The sequence below is a fragment of the Triturus cristatus genome, chromosome 9 (genome assembly GCF_964204655.1).
Source record: "Triturus cristatus chromosome 9, aTriCri1.1, whole genome shotgun sequence".
Lineage (NCBI taxonomy): Eukaryota > Metazoa > Chordata > Amphibia > Caudata > Salamandridae > Triturus > Triturus cristatus.
Window position 1 is genome coordinate 742,363,859 of NC_140592.1, and position 16,838 is coordinate 742,380,696.

Genomic DNA, 16,838 nt, shown 5'->3' on the forward strand with positions numbered 1-16,838 from the left:
TGTCAAAATTTAGTGGGTGAAAAAGACCCGGTAAACAAGGGGAAATGCAGAATACGGTACAGTAAGAACCAAAATCCGCATGTTGTACCCCGGTTTGAGGGCACAACTTGAAATTATGATTATTTATTATATCTGATAAATAATGACCACAGAGTATTGTTAATTATCAGATGTGATAAACAATGATATAATCACGAAGAACTTGTAATTGAGGCCTGTGACTTTGCTGTCTGTGTTCTGACCTCATCCCCTTCCTGCATCTTCAAGATTAATCCTACACAAGGGAGTTCCCAGAAACACATAATCAAAAGACTGCTCCATCAGTAGGACAAGCAACACAAGCTGCATAAAGCCCACAGTGTAGGGCAGCAGTAACCAAAGTGTAGCTTGCAAGCAACATGTTGCTTGTGTCACCCAGAAATGTTGCCCGCCAGATGATTCAAACCTTTGTTATGATCACTGCTGCACTGTGAAAACATTTAATTTCTTTTCAAGGCAAGATGTTCCTAATTGGTTGTATTCACTGCTGCTATTTCCCTGAAACTTGTTCCTGAGAACCGAGGCAATACGGTTGGATCATATTTTATGGCAGGTTGATTGCATAAAAGGGAGCAGCAAGTCTCCTGATGATGTCCCCACTGGAGTCAAGAGGAGGTGGCATCAAGTGACTGCTGATGAGTAGACCATCTGATAGGAGGGGTTAATGAAGCAGAATGCCTCTACTCCTCTGGTGTTTGTACTCTTTGCATTGAACCAGTCTCACTGCCCCTATACAACCAGTGCTGATGCCTTCTCTTTTGATGGCAGACTAAGCAATAGGATCAAATGTCCATATTAGACATCATCAACACCATTAAGACACTGACAGCGGTAAAGTCCTTTATTCCAGTAAACACCATGTATTGCACTAACTGGAAGATTTTAGAGTTCATGAAGTCTGCATTCTAAAAGATTTATGGAAAATAGCTGTGTGCCTGATGACATCTTATGGAAAATTTTGTAAGGGTGTTAGATGTGTAATTATTGAAAGTGAAATTGCTCTAAGTGGGCATTATGAAATGGGTGGACTGTTGGCATTATGGAATCATGCAAAGAAAACTGGGGAATTACAAAACCATTTGCAGTTATAGCTGTGGTATTTTGGGTAATAGCCAAGTGTTCTAGATTGATATTACAGAAAACCACAAAGAACTAGCTAGAGAAATACTAGCACTTACAACATTTATAAAATGAGACATAATGAATATAGTAAAAGGGTTCTACCCATTTAGTGCCCCCCCTCACAGGCCACGTTAATTACTCTCCTCCCCAGCAAAAGGATCAAAGTCATCCCCACACAATAAAGCGATTAACAGTTCTTGACCCAGATCCTGGAAAAGGATGGGGTGAGGACAACATCTGCATCTTTGTAATGTAATGTAAAGTGGATTTGTGGAGCGCTGATTGTCGACTGTGAGGGTATCCAGGTGCATCTGTTAATTACCTTGTCACACTAAACCTGGCCTGGGACAAACCAGGTTCACTGAAAGAAAGGAGGAGGGCTATACCTCCGGAGCCAACACAGGAGGGACTTGCCTTTGAAGATTTGGTGGGAGGTTCTCAGGTAGCGGTATCATCAAGGGGCGGAACTGAGGCTCCCAGGGGAGCTCTTTCTACAGACAACTTGAATTTGCCATTTTGGATTGCCCCAGAAAGCTGTGCAGCAGGGTGTAGACAGCTGTGGTTGGATGCTGAGGCATTGTAGGGTTGTTGGCCTCTAGAACTGTCCACCCCCACTTAAATCCCCTGTACAAGAGAGAGACAGTTGAGAAGACCCTGGACCTGGGAGCGATGATGGCAAAAGGATGCTCACCTGGAAGGAGAAGCCACCTGATGCCCTGCAAGGATGGACTAATAACTTTGATTCGAGATGACCCCCAGGACAAGGATGGATCTTTCAAGGGCCAGTGGCCCCTTATAACTCCTGAGGAACAGTTTGGGGAAGAGACCTGCTGGGGGACCCTGGAGGGTCCCCCTGGAGATTTCTGTTGACTGATCCTGAACTCAGCTGACACAAGGAGCTTGAAGGCTCTGGGACTCGAGAGTGTGGCAGGGAGAGTGTTTGCTTCTATGGCTGGTGGTGGTGGGGCTGCACAAGATGGCCTCACCACCAAGAGAAGAGCACCGGAAGCCAGGCAGAGGACAGGTCAGATGCAGGGAGCCAGAAAACTCAGCATTTAATTTCTTTTCAAGGGGAGTGTGAAAAGATGTTCTAATTGTTCGTCTTCATTGCTGCTATTTCCCTGAAACTTAGAGGGCTGGTTCGTGTATCAGGTGATATAATACGACTTCTAAGCTCACATATTCTGTTACTTTTTAGGTCTCGCTGAGCCCAGCGCATGCGCTGGCTCGGAGAGACATTTTGTATGTGGTTTTTTAAGGGCTGCTGGCTGGCCTAGCGCTTGCGTGCACGTGAGCATGCACGCACGCTGCCGCCATGCGCTAGGCCAGCCAGCAGCACTCAGGAATGCCATTAGCGCGTCATCGCGATCACTTTCGCTTTCACAGCGATCGTGATCGCGATGACTTTCGTAGCATTGGCCGCGCGCGCACACAACTCCCGCTTCTCCCCCTCCCCCACCACATATCGCGTCTCGCGGCCCCGCGTGCGTCAATGCTTGTTTTAATCTTAAAATTGTGTCTTTCCTCAATTGCAATTTGTCAAGCCGTCACTAGAGGACGCTGCTTCCAAAGACATTCGAATTTTCCATCTAGAGCACTGTAAAATCAACATTACAAAATCGAATAGTGGTCTGTCTGTTCGGTTTTGAAGTCTAAGCTGGTTTGTGTTTGCCAAGGTGAAGACCGGCCGTAGCTTGATCGGCTTTTCTGGCGCAGTGAGGGAGCCGAGCGCCTGTGTTACGCACCCGCAGGGCTTTAAGTGAATTCATTTAACCAGATATTTCCTGGAGTTAGTGCTTTATTCTCAGACTGCACACCTCAGAAACAGAAAGAGACAAAACTTGCTGTACAGTCTGAAAATAAACACTAACTCTGGGAAACCCTGCTGTCCTAGCAAACGAACTCCCTTTGGCACTTAGATGTATTCCCGACAACAAGATCTCACGCAATCAACTTAAAACCTGTTCAAAGACTACGCTGGTTTCTCCCCTTCAGCTTTATGTATAGCGCCGGGACACTCTAGGAGTAGAGCTGTGCGCTTTACAAATCCCATATATATTCATTCATTAACTTGACTCACTACAAGTGCACTCCGCTACTCTGCGATTGCTGGAGAACCCATCACGATAAAGCCCAAATGGCAGGACATTTGTGAGCGGACACTGCACCGGCGTAAATCAGTATCTATCTCACTTCAAGTTGACATATTTGGATGTGCTCCCACATATGCCACAGCGCAAAAAAGAGTGCCAAGCCAAACAATGTACTTTGCCCAGGATCACATACTTTCAGACCGGTGTTGTTGCCACAGTTAGGATCGACGTCTCCTATTTGCCTATAGTACCCATGTTCCTGCAGAGGAGAGTTATCCACTTTGTCCATAGATTGTAATAGCCTAGGTAAACAAGCATTTGCAATGCAATAGGTCTCGCATTTGCAGGAGTGTAAGCTATTGGCATAGTAAAAGACAATGCCTTTTATTTATCCTTTTTCAAAACCAACATATAAATAAAAAGCATTGTCATTTACAATGCCAATAGCTCAATCTTTTCCAAATGCGAGACCTATTGCAATGTAAATGCTTGTTGAATGTTTCTCATCATTTCAGTTGATGCACAGATGTTGCATCTCAGTCATTTCTTTGAAGATAATGTACACCAGACCATCCATGGTGTCGTAGGCACGCACATATCTGCCATCCCAGTTAAATTTCTTATTAAACACATTTTTAACTTTCTGGCACAGGAAACAATATAAAAAAGAAGAACACTACCAGGAGAATAAACACACGTGGACATGAACAAAATGGATTTTGCCATTTAAGCTCATATCAAAGAATTTACATGCATAAAAATGAAGTATATAAAAATATCATAGGCTTCTTCTCATTAAACTGGTTAGGCAACAAAAACTCTATAAAAGCCCTTATTATGAGTAGTGTTGCCACCTTTCTTAGAAAAGAAATACCGACCATTTGTTTTGCTAATCCAGGACAGCCAACAACTGGTAGTTGCAAAAAAATTGGTATAAAATTATCAGGATTCTTTTTTAATGTTGGATTTATCTCTCTGTTTGGTATAATGATCTTTCTGAAATAACTTAGGCTGCTTTCAAATACTTTTTAACTCGTTTATTTGTGTGTTTGCATTTTTAGGTTTATGTTTCTGAGGGGGAAAAAATCCAGATTAAGTCTCAAAGTAATAACCAATTTGGTCGATAAAGGAAGTTACCCGCATCATCGGGATTACAAGTTTTGCGGGCACACCCCATTTCAGATTTTTTTACCATCACACACTTCAGCAGAAAAGCCTGGCAAAATGTGCACTGGAAAAACGGTCTGAAATGAATGAAAACATTTAGGAATTGATGTGTAAACACTGATGCCTTAGGTTATTCCCCATTCCCTGGCTAAAAATTGATGTACTAATAGTGAACCCAGTAATTGTCACACACCACCCTGTGGTATCAGCAATTCCAGGTGCTGTATTACTGCATCGGGAGCTTTGAATAAACAAATAGGGCAAGCTTTGATTAATGTTTAATGATGTCGCCTTTTCTTTGAAGGTGGTTTACATAAAAGTAGGGAACACAGGGAGAAAGGACAAAGCGAGACATGCCGTGCATCATCCTGTAGTTCAGAACAACCTTCGGATTATATCATGACCAGATAATTGGAATAATCCAAAATAGAGGAGTAAGGTAGTTTTCCACAACGCACGAAGATGCAGTCAGTGTTTGTATTGTACACCAGTTCCTTGCATGTATATAGGTATGATTTATAAGTATAGCGCAATCCTCGCTGAAATGCAGTCATGCTCTCTGTAGCATGAAAGGCACTGGTAGTCATAGAGTGTTTGACGAGGCAGCTGAGTTCTGAAGCCAGAAGTGGTCTGTTACTGCATTGTGATGTAGAGTTCCTTAAAGAGATGTGCCTTCAGCTTTTTTTTGTGTTCTGCACACTTTAAAATCCTTAGATATAACGTTCTGGGGCCCATAATGGATGGAAGCCATGCCAGCACCTTGTTTTCAGGGCCTGTCTGGGATCCCACATCATTGTTTTTGGTACATTAATAATCACAGTGGCATAATGCAAAATGATGGGGCCTCATGCAAAATGTGAAGACTCCTGTGCCCTGCCGAAAGTCGCTGTGAAAATTGTTCAGAAATTGAACAAGCTTCATTTAAGAGGCAAGGTGTACACATCACCGCGCTGACGTGCAGAGCAATCAGCCCAGAAGAGTGGGACCACACACTAGGAGACACGCTCTGGGTTAGCGCTGAACATTCTTGTGCCTGAGAGTGCACTGGATACAATGGTAGGTACGCTAGGGCTGATCAGCCTCTACGCGCATGTCAGAAAGATGCCGTAAATCTAGGCTTGCAGCGTTAATCATACCCGACTCCCGCCACCAGATTTATAAACTGGACCCTCACTAGTGAGTAGTCGCGCTTAACAAATACTGATTGATTGATTGCTTGACCGCAGAACACGTGTCAATATCCTTCCTTGAGCACTCAACAAATTAGAAAGAGTACCTTGAGAAGGGGTGAACCAAACCCTTAAATGATGCTGCAGTGTCCTCTAGCTGCACACGCGGGGTTCCGTGAGGATCTTCGTCACCTGGAAGGCTGACTCCTGTAGGCCGGCAACTCATCGTCAAAAACTGTGGTAAATGAAGATAATCCGCTCACAGGATGTCTTTAAGAGTTTCTTTAATCAGCTTGCCACGACGTGACCTTCTCCTGCAAGCCGTTACATAAACTGACCTGGAATTCAAACTATGACATTCCAACAGAAACTTGGTTCCAAGGTTCCACTACATTAACACGTATATGACAACCCCCATCTCTCACAGATATTCATTGGCCTTGTGCTAAGTGGGGTCCCCCTGAACTGAAGGCACCTGGTTTAAGCCTCTCAATGAGCATGGCATTTCTCATGTCCTATTTATTCCTAGGATTCAAACCCGTAAACTGCAGATCAAATAGATATCTGTGGCTTAAGCATGACTTGTTGAACTAAATCCTATCCTCTTGAGGAAGAAAGCGAGAATATAAAATTTCTATGATAACGAGACACCTGCAAGCATTTTACTTCATAGAGTTGTACTTTATGAGTACATATCTGCCCAGTGGACCCATTCACGTCTAACACCATCAACCAATCAATAAGCCGCCTGGGTCTTACAGATCCATACAAAAAGTGGAAAAAAGGGTAAGTGTCGGAATGTAAAGTATTGCTTACCAAAAGGCATGTCTAACTGCAAGAGGCAGACATGACACAAGGCCACTGGGCTGCTACGCACTTATAATGCATAGCTTTGTGAAGGAAACCTTCTTCAGGGTTTTGTCTGCACATCTAATATATCCCACAGCATCTCTTTAAGCTGGTGCAATACTGTACCATTTTAAGTGCTTCCCCCAATATCAGTATGACCTGTTATACACCGGCACTAGATCTCTCATAGTCACATGCTTGAATTATTCCCCATCATTAGGCTGGAAATCCTTGGTAGTAAATGTTTAAAAAGCACTATTTACATACACACTTGCAACATTTCATTAGGAATGCACAATGTCAAGCCCCATTTTGGGTAGGGGGCCACAGGGCAGACCAGGTTTACTGGGCCCCAACCATAGTGGTCGAGGCCGTTTGCCACTGGTGTCCACGGCTCTATCTAGCTATGGCTCTGCAAACTGAGCCAAGTACAACCGCTTCTGCACTTGACTTTCATGGTCTAGAGGGTGAGCAGTCACAGGATTCTCAGGGAGGTAGCGTGGCGGTGCACAAACTCAGAACTCGACAATCAACCAATAGACTCAATACCGGTGCTTGTCTTTTTAAGAAAATAAAATCGTTTTTTAATTACACAACAGTACTAAATATTATACAGTTCAATCCGTTATACTGGGCAGTGATTCCGGTAATAATTCATAGGGCACTACACCTGCTGCCTTGTCTTGTGCTAATCCCACCCGATGACCCCTAGATGACTTGTCCCTCCAGCAGTCAGGATAGTAGTATTAATCATGCTCAGGTGCACTATCAATTACCATGCAAGTCAAATGTGCACTCATTTCACATTGATCAATGTTCTTACCTCTGGTGGTGTGGTGGGTAATCTGTGTTGTCTTCTCTAAAACTGCCCGGCTCAGTTCAGCAGTGAACAGCATCCCTGGAGTTTACATGCAGGTGCATGCCCGGCTGCTGCGACTCTGTCTGGCCACAGGATGGTAGTTATTCCAGACCGGTTACAGGCGCAATTAAGCAGATTGAGTCACCATGGCATTTGTAGTCCTGATTGGGCTGGCAAAGTTCCCATGGGCAATTGTAGCCCCAAGTGGGCCACTACAGTCACCATGTCAGTTGTAGCCGTAATCAGAGCGCAGTCACCACAATAGTGGTAGAGTCATTCAGGCTGACACAGGTAACTGAAGCCATGATCGGTCCAATGCAGGCAGCTGCAGCCACAGTCAGACCAGCATAGGCAGTGGCAGCCCCAATTGGGCTAACACAAGCAGTTGAAGCCCTGATCAGGCTAATGAACTCACAAAGGCTTGAAGTGGTTCTGCCAGGAGCCTAGTCTAAATGACTATGGGTGTTCTCTGCAGCACGGGTTGCTCCTGGCTTCGCTCCACTGTCAGGAAATCCACTTCATTTAGGTGTCCTTCGGCCCTTGGGACACCTTAGACTTTTCCTTCTAGACAGTCTCTCTGGCCAGGCAGACCCCTTCCTTCTCTCTGCAGCCTGGCTTCTAGGCACTCGACAAAACCTTTGCTCCTCCAGCAGAATGCCCAGGCTGCAAGTGCTATCCTCTCCCCTCTAGTGAACTGGCTGTCAGGCAGACACCAGCTCTGGTCACGCAACTGTTGTTTGAGGGGTCTGCAGAGCACTCCCTTCCAGTTGTAACTAGGGATGTGTAAGTCTCACTTTTATATAGATTTTCTAGGCAGGGGATGTGGATTCACTGTATTCAACTTTGTTTCAGACAGTTTCCTTTCATGTGTCTTTTTCAGGCTGCTCTCTAGACACAGCTTTTTTATAGAGTGATGCTTCTGATAGCAGGGGGATGTCTCCAATCTGAATCACCCTCAACACAGACGCAATAAACTGTGAGGTTTCTGCACAGGGCTGTCATTAGCTTCTCTGATTCAGTAATATGGAATAGACAAAAGGTCAGACCTGACCTAGAAATGTCCTCTAAGTAGTGTAAATTGCAGCCCCACCCTTCACCCCTACCATCAACCAAATGAAAGTGTTCAGAAACAACTATCACCCTCTTGCTAACAAAAGTCCTGATAGATTTTCTAAAGCCAGTCCTGTCTTCATTCTCCTTCAGTGTCTAGATTTCCACCCCCCATCCAAAGGAGTGTTGGCAATACACATCTACTGTCTGGGGAAGCTATTGTTGTCCTCCATCTTGTGCTGTGTCAAACCAGGGGTATGCAAAATTGACCCCACTGGCTTCTGTATTTAAGCTCACCCCAACTCTGTCATACTACTGAACACACACTACGCACACACGCCACATGCTCCAGACATACGCATAGGATGCCTGCGCAAGGTTCTCAGCATGTACATAACAGCGGAACATTACACAAGAGAGGCCTGTAGGAAACACTCATAGCAACACAGATAAAAAGATCTGTTCCTACTATCAACCTCAAAAACACAGCTGCCACCACAACCACAGAACAAGAACCTCTCATAGGAGGAACATGCCATGGACTTGCAAATATGCTACATTAGCGTGATGCTAGGACCAAAATAAAAGTCAGAATACCAGATATATATGTTTTCGGGCATTGGGTGCAGAGTAATTCACCTATATACCAGGCACGGGACACTCTTGTCCCAGCGGACTATGTGCCAGATCTCTTCCTCATTATGTGACCCAAACACCATCTGTTGTGATAAAGAGAGTTTGAACTCCACTCCCCAAGATGCTTCCCTAGCTCAGAATTTCACCCACCACATATCAAGTGAAAGGAGGGAATATTCAGAGCTCTGATTATGTTTGAATTTTGAACAGTTTTTCTACAGTTTTCCATGTGAACATCTCACCTTCAGTTGCAGAAGATAAGGTTGCTTTTCTGTGGCTTTGTTCCTGAGTAAGGGATATGGTAATGACTGTTATTCCATTGAAGAAAACGTGCATCTTCTCTGCATGTGAGACTTATGAGGCTACACAGATTTTTGCCAGACACTCCCATATGTACACAGTGTATTTATTGTTTGCACTTTGACCATTCGGAAAAAAATATTACATTTATAAAGCTTTCTAGACAAAAGAGCGAGGCACCTTTGTCCACATTCTAGATGACCTCAGCAGGCAAGAAGCTTTACAGGAGTTCTTTGCCTAATTATTGTAAGTTAGCCAAATAGTGGTGATATAAGGAGCTTTTTAAAGTTTTAAAAATAGAGTTATGGAAATATATAGAAAATAGATAAAACGGGAGTAACGTTCTACAATGTTTGAAAATGATTTTGAATAATAATTTATAATAAGAAAAACCTTTTATGAGACAAGACAGAAGAGAGGGGAGAGAGAAAAAAAGGAGAGAAAGAAAGAAAAGGATAAAGAGAAAAAGCAATACTTATGCTACATAACGGCATTGTAAAATTTGCATTGGAAATATGACAAGGATGTAGAATAAATGGAACAATAAAATAAATGTTACATCATATTACAATTAATATGAGATCAGGAACGCAGAAGATGAATCAGGGAGGCTAGGAAACTTTTTCAGTAACAGTGTGATGAATGGTAGCCTTTCAGGCAGATGAATCTAAAATGGTAGTAACAGATGGCCAAAGATTTTCTCTCTTAATAGCTAGGGATATGGGGGTGACCTAACTTCTATCCAATCTATAGTTATAACAAATGCTATTCCACCACCCCTGAAAATAAATATTAAGGGCAGTTTTCCAATTTTTGGGTATTTCTTGAAATGCAACAGCATTTAATAAGTCTACAATTTGTACATTGAAATGCAGATTTTCGTCAGTTTTATTGGGAAGAAAATCATGATTTTATTAAAAGCACAGAGGTTAATATTATGCATATATCTTTTATTGCCCCATACACAGCATCAACAAGGAGCATAGAATTAGAACACCAACAAAATTCTAGAACCTTTAGAACATGCATATATTTTAAGAATGCACAGCCATCTTCCTTCTTTTCTTGCTGCAAATTAAACCAAAACTTCTCTTCATGGTAACTCGATACTCCAATGGAAACAAATAACATCCAAAACGTTGTTTTTCCCACCGAAGACATTCTTCTCAACTTTGACCTGAAATCCAAAAAATAAAACACATTAGACGGGTCGGGCCCTTACAAGGGAGGGATAATATTAGCCTCTGTGCCTTTACTAAAATATTGATTTTCTTCCCATTAAAACTGTGGAAAATCTGCACTTTATGGCAAGGCCTGGAGGGTAATATATGCCTGTTCAAAGCTTATCCACAATTTTCTGTGCAGCTTTTTCCACAGGCTTAAAGTAAAACTTTTTAAATATTGACTCACTCGACCAATCCGCAGCTTTCATAATACTACTCAAACTGCAACCGGTTAAAAAAGCTTTAGTAATCATAGCCCTTCTAGTCAAATGCGCACCAAATACATTTGTATCAATATTTGATGTTGTCATCGCCTCCTTAACCACCTTGCTAAAGTGGGAGTTGACACAGGTCTAAATGGTTTCCTATAGAAATCAATAATTGCGAACATCCTATCACCTTCAACCTCTCAGTTCTCCTCTTATACTCCTTTAAACAATCCACCACACATAAATTATCATGACCCTACATAATAGGGTAGAAAATAGTCCTAGACAGTTAGAAAGATAGAAGTTACCTCCAATGCCCTAATATCCAACACTCTCCTAAAGGAAACTAAACAAAGCTTAATCGCCATTTTCCAAGACCATCATTTCAGACTCAATTTTGTACTCTCTCCCCGTTTTTCCACCCTTTTTTGGGACTTTAGAAACATCCCACAGTGAACCATATCTGGCCCTTGGTGGTAATTCCTTACAAATACTCTTAACAATTCTTTTCACTAAAACATGCTGTCCAACTGGAAATCCATCTACCAACTCATGCCTTGCCGAAATTGCAGACCTACTTAAGCTAACAGAATTATATGATAGTCACCTTCTGAACAAAATTGTTAAATAATTCACAGCCTCCAATACAGGAGCTGATACGAGATCCAAGTCCCTTGCAACACACCAACTAGTCCATCTCTGCCATACTGACTTGTATGACCTAGTTGAACCTGGTACCCAAGACTCCTTGATAAGTTCTTCAGCCTCTTTTGATAACCCAGACACTTGTGACACACTTCTGAAATCAGCCAACCTATCGGTCTCAACAGACCTGCTAGCACCATTTAGTGACAATTGCTTTGGACATCCAACAAAATTTAAGGGAAATATGGTTATAACACTGGATCCTCCATTAGTAAATCCCTCACATCCAGGAAACACACTTGAGACTGCCAAAACAGAGTGATTAACACTAATTCTGCTCTCTCTCCTCACCTTCATGAGCACCCTCTGCACCATCGAAAATGGTGGAAAAGCATACAGTCTCCCAGTCTTCCAGCCCTGCAGAAAAGCATCCGCTCCCTTCATCTCTGGATCTGTCCTTGTAACACTTCTGCAACTGAGCATTCAACCTGTCTGCAAACAAATCCACTTCCAATGGCCCCCATCTCATTTGCAATTTCCTGAACCCCTCCCTTTCCAACCTCAAATTGCTTGCATCTGTCAGAAACCTTGGATTCCAGTCCATTTCTAAATTGCTCTTCCCTGGAATATGTTGCGCCTGCACCGTGATTTCCCTTCCCAAGCAGAAACTCCAAAACCTATTTGCCATTTCTGCTAGACCTCTCGAACGAGGACTCGCCAATCTGTTAACATAACATACTGCTGATACATTGTCCATCTTCAACAGTACACAACATTTCGCCTGGTTTTTCAGAAAACGTTTCACAGCAAACAAACTCGCCAGTAGTTCTAGAAAGTTGAAATAGAACTGCTTCTCCTCTGACCACTGACCCCCAGTTGTCACTGTACCACATCTTGCACCCCAGCCATACAGACTTGCATCCAATTCTATTACCACTTTCGGAGCCTCCCCAAATATCGCTCTCCCTTTCCATGCGTCCATGTTCATCAACTACCACTCCAACTCCTTCATACCTTACCCCTAACTTCAAATGATAGGCCTTCAGCCTCTGAATGTCTCTGTAATGTAGGAGTGCCTGAAAAATTGCCTGAATTGATGCCAACAGCAACTCCAACAACCTTTCTAACTGCTGCAATGTTATCCAATCTAAATTCTTCACATTCCATAATTCCATGCGAATCTTCTTCACTTTCTCCATCAACAACTTCAATACACCTTCCAAGCTCTGTATCTGAAAAACTGCATTTCCTGAGCTGGTGTTAAACACAACTGCTCCCTGTTCACACCAAATCCCATATCCTCCAACTTTGTCTGTCAAAAGCCAACTTTTCCCATTCTGCCATTATCAAGACATCGCCCAACTACACCACTAGATGAACCCCCCTGGACCGCAGCCACACCATGTTCGGCCTCATCATCTTTGTATAACACCACAGGTCCGAGGTCAAACTGAACGTAAGGCTGCTGAATTGCCAACGGCTCCCATTCCCCCAGAACTAGAGATAATCCCTGTGCTCAACATACACTGGAATTGTCAAGTACGCATCCTTCAGGTCCATTCTCTTCATTCACTCTCCTTTTCTCAACAAATCCCTTAGCATGTGTATTCCTTCCATTTTGATATGGTTGTAACACACCCAATTGTCAAATCTCTCAAATTTATTACAGATCTCATTCTTTTGTCCTTTTTTTCGACCAAGAATATGTTGCTTACAAAACAACATCCTTGGCCCGTTTTATTGCACCTTTCTTCCAAAGTGCCCTCACTTCTTGAGTCACCAAAAACTCCTCCTTGCAAAACCTCAGCAACCTTGGATATTCCTTTTGAACCGGAACCTCTATGAATTCTATATGATACCCCTGTATGGCCTGTAAAACCCAAGGATCCAGAGTAATCTCTCTCCTCCTTGAAACAAACTGAGCTAGTCTGCCGCCCAGATTTACATGGATACATGAAGGGTCTTTGTTTAAACTCACCTAATGCTCCTCTTCCTTTTCTTTCACTCCGGCACCTTGTGACTATGCCCTCTGTCTTTGTGGGTAAAACCCTTCTTGCTTCAGCTTGGATCCATAGCCAGATCTATAACTAAAGGGTCTGAATCCCCTTGAAAAAGATCCACAATTGATTCCCTGTTCTCGGCCAGGGAATCGACCCAGCATTCTCCTGGCCGTACCAAAAACCTTCCTCATGTCTTTCTGTACTTTTTGCAGTAAATTGAGGGTACCAACATACCTCGACATGTCCCTTACAAATTCTTCATCAAACAACATTCCCTCACATTGCACCCCATATTCCTTTTTGGCCAACTGTGCCTACTTAGGGTCAATCTTCATTAAAATGCTTTTACGCCTTTCAATACACAGGGCCACATTGGAATTGCCCAACAGGCAAATTGCTATCTGCACCCATTGCCTTAATTCCCCTACATCTACTCCTGTATTATTTGGATGTGCCTCCTCACACATGTCAAAAACTTTTCTAACAATCTGTCCTGGCAACCCTTCAGGCCCTTATCCACCCCTTTCCTTGGGTCTCGCCCAGTTTTATTCAAGAAACTCAACATTATCTAATCTAATTCAGGAATATTTGCAACCTTTGATTGTAGGGTAGGCCTAGGACACTCTGACGAAAGTCAAGTCCGTACTTCTTTCGGTATTTCCCTACAAATCCCATTACTCACATATTGTACCACATGCTCCGCTGGCGTCCATTGTGGAGATAAACGGGTGCTGGATCAACAACGGATCAACATTTCCTCTCCTAGGGTATCCACAAAATCTCCTTCTTCTAACATATTTCTCTTAGCATCCGCCTTCTTTTTTTATCTTTCAGCTCAACATCAGACTCCTCCAAGTCTGAGAAACATGTTAACTCCACATCAACACTAGTGGACGAAGTGTCACAAGCCATAACATGGGGGCTCCTCTTTTTTGTCTTTATAGCAACACCATCTTTAGCCTTCATAGCCTGATCTTGCGCTGGAACCTTACGTGCTGGTCCTTTACCACTCTTCTGCACCTCAATATGTTTCCTTTTCTGTGTCTTTTTTTAACACTCTGTGCGCGATCCACTAGCCACTGACTCCACATCCTCTGTAGATCAGTAACTCTCCTCTTCCACTGTCTGTGCTCTATTCCTTGCTTTTTAATCTTTTTCTTCACACAACTCTATCTTTTTCATCACAGACATTATCATATCTCCCCCTAAAAATTCCATATATTGTTTTATTCACCTCTCAAAACCTGTGTCGTCATTCTGCTCCATGTCAACCTCCACCACGAAAAACTACACTCTTCTGAAAATGGTTAAATCCTCTTCTAACAGTAACTGATCAACTTCTCCTCACAACTGACTGAAAAAGGCCTACTGAGAGGGTCCACGACTGCTTAGAAAATTAAATAATATTGACAGATTCTAAAAGTGTATATAAATAGAGAAGCAAAATGTAAAACTGGAAATTTTAAAACATTATGTAAATGTGAAGGAATTTGAAATTGTAATCTAAAAATTAAGCTAGTAACTTCAGATTGATGAAACATGAGAGCAAGGCAAGCGCATCAAACAGAGTATAGTAGGGACGATGAGTGTCCTCTATTGAATTTCGAAAAGCTCCAACCATCCAATTAAAATAAAAAAATAGATTTTTTTTTATTTGGTTATGAATTGAATAAAATATTTGATCACTTGTGTATTTGTCTGACAAATGCTTGTTTCTGCATTTGTTCATTGTTTTGCATTCAAACTGTCTAAAATGCTTAGGCCGGGTCTCCGGCTTCCAACAATGATTCAGTGTAGGTCCCCAGATTCCAAAAATGTTTCAGTGGTGGTCCCACTGTTAAGAACCGTTAATTTCGACTATTAAATACACTACCTTGGGCTGGGAAATGTGAGGGACAAACACAAGGCGCTAGAGAATTGCCCCAACTGAAACTGACTTTTCACAAGCCTCATCACGTCAGCGTTAGCCATGGACCCCATATCAGTTAGACACAAGTATACGTCAAGGTTGGAGTAAAAGGAGTAGAATCTTGAACAAGAAGCTGAGTGGGACACCATTTGATTTGGAGTATCAAAAGGTATCCATACCAACCAATACAAAGAAAACAGTTAAAAGCTCTTGGCCTACTGGTATATAACCGTAGTCAAGTTTAGTGCCATCTTTGGAGAAAATGCCAAATGAGAGGTACAATGATACACATCTGGTGGTCCTGTCCACTGATCCTGCCATATTGGGCATCAATACTTAAACTTATGAAAGAAATAACAGTGATGGACCTACTGCTACTACCTGTAGTGATACTTCTAGGGGAAAATAGATCATACCCAATTCACAACCCCGTGGGCAAACTCATAACATATTTTCTTCCTGGAAGGGAGATTAAAATGAGCACAGTTTTGGAAACAGGAATCTTCCAACTCCCCCCACCCCCCAAATGGAAATATGTTGGTGTAAGTTCTGGCATATATACACCATGGAGAAGCTACCTGCTATTATGGTGGTAGGGATGCCTAGGTTTGAGAAACCTTTCAAGACATACATCAGCTAGGGTGACATGTCCCAGATTTAGAGACTAAAGGGAGATGCACAGAATGACGAGCTCCTCAGAGGGAGTTAAGCTGGAACTGGGACTCGTTGACTATTCCAATGTAACCTTTGTCCTCAAACTACTTCATCCAAACCTATAACTGAGAGTGGGAGGGTTTGAGTGTGATGGTATAGGCGAAGAAGCTGCAAACTCTAATGACCAAGAGGAGGGGGAAAGCAGGGACCGAGTATCAATGTCCCGGCTGAACATACGTTTTTACAAAGAGACATTGTAGTATTATATTTGACTATAGCTGTCGGAGCCCGCCTCATCTTCTCACCTGCCCAATATTTTTCTATTTGGCTGTTTTAATTTCCAACGCCCACATGTTTGTTTTAATTTTATGTTGTATGTATGAATGTTTAGTTTTCTAAAAATCCCAATAAGTGTTAAAAAAAGACAGCGAACAAGCTTCCTCTGCCCTGTTTGACATATTCATGGATGCTGTGAGAAAAGGGTTTCGACCAGTAACCAATGGGGCAGCGATATGCTAAGCAGTCCCCTCTTTCACCCAAAAATCCAATAGTGAGTATTAGATATGCCCTTCAATTTGAATAATCTGTTCGGCAATCATGAGGATGATGCCTTAAACGCTATTAAAATGATGCTCACATTGGAAGATCAAATAGCTCTCGCCAATGAGATCAGCAGTACACGTGGGGACTAGCCTTATGGAGAATAGGGCAACTACCAATACTGCTCTAATACTTTTTGCCCCTACATACAACAGGACTACCATGGCCAGGGAGAATCCTACACTTAGGGCCTGATTTAGATCTTGGCGGATGGATACTCCATCACAAACGTGACGGATATCCCATCCGCTGTATTGCAAGGTCATTATAACCTATGGCACTTGGAATTCGGTGGACGGGATATCCGTCACGTT

The 16,838-nt window shown here is 42.7% G+C and overlaps 1 long non-coding RNA gene across 1 annotated transcript in view; it reads left to right on the plus strand.

The window, feature by feature from the left end:
• LOC146798700 (uncharacterized) overlaps nt 1-16,838 on the plus strand; it is a 348,412-nt gene that overhangs the window by 176,384 nt on the left and 155,190 nt on the right. The gene's annotated exons all lie outside the window — the stretch shown is intronic.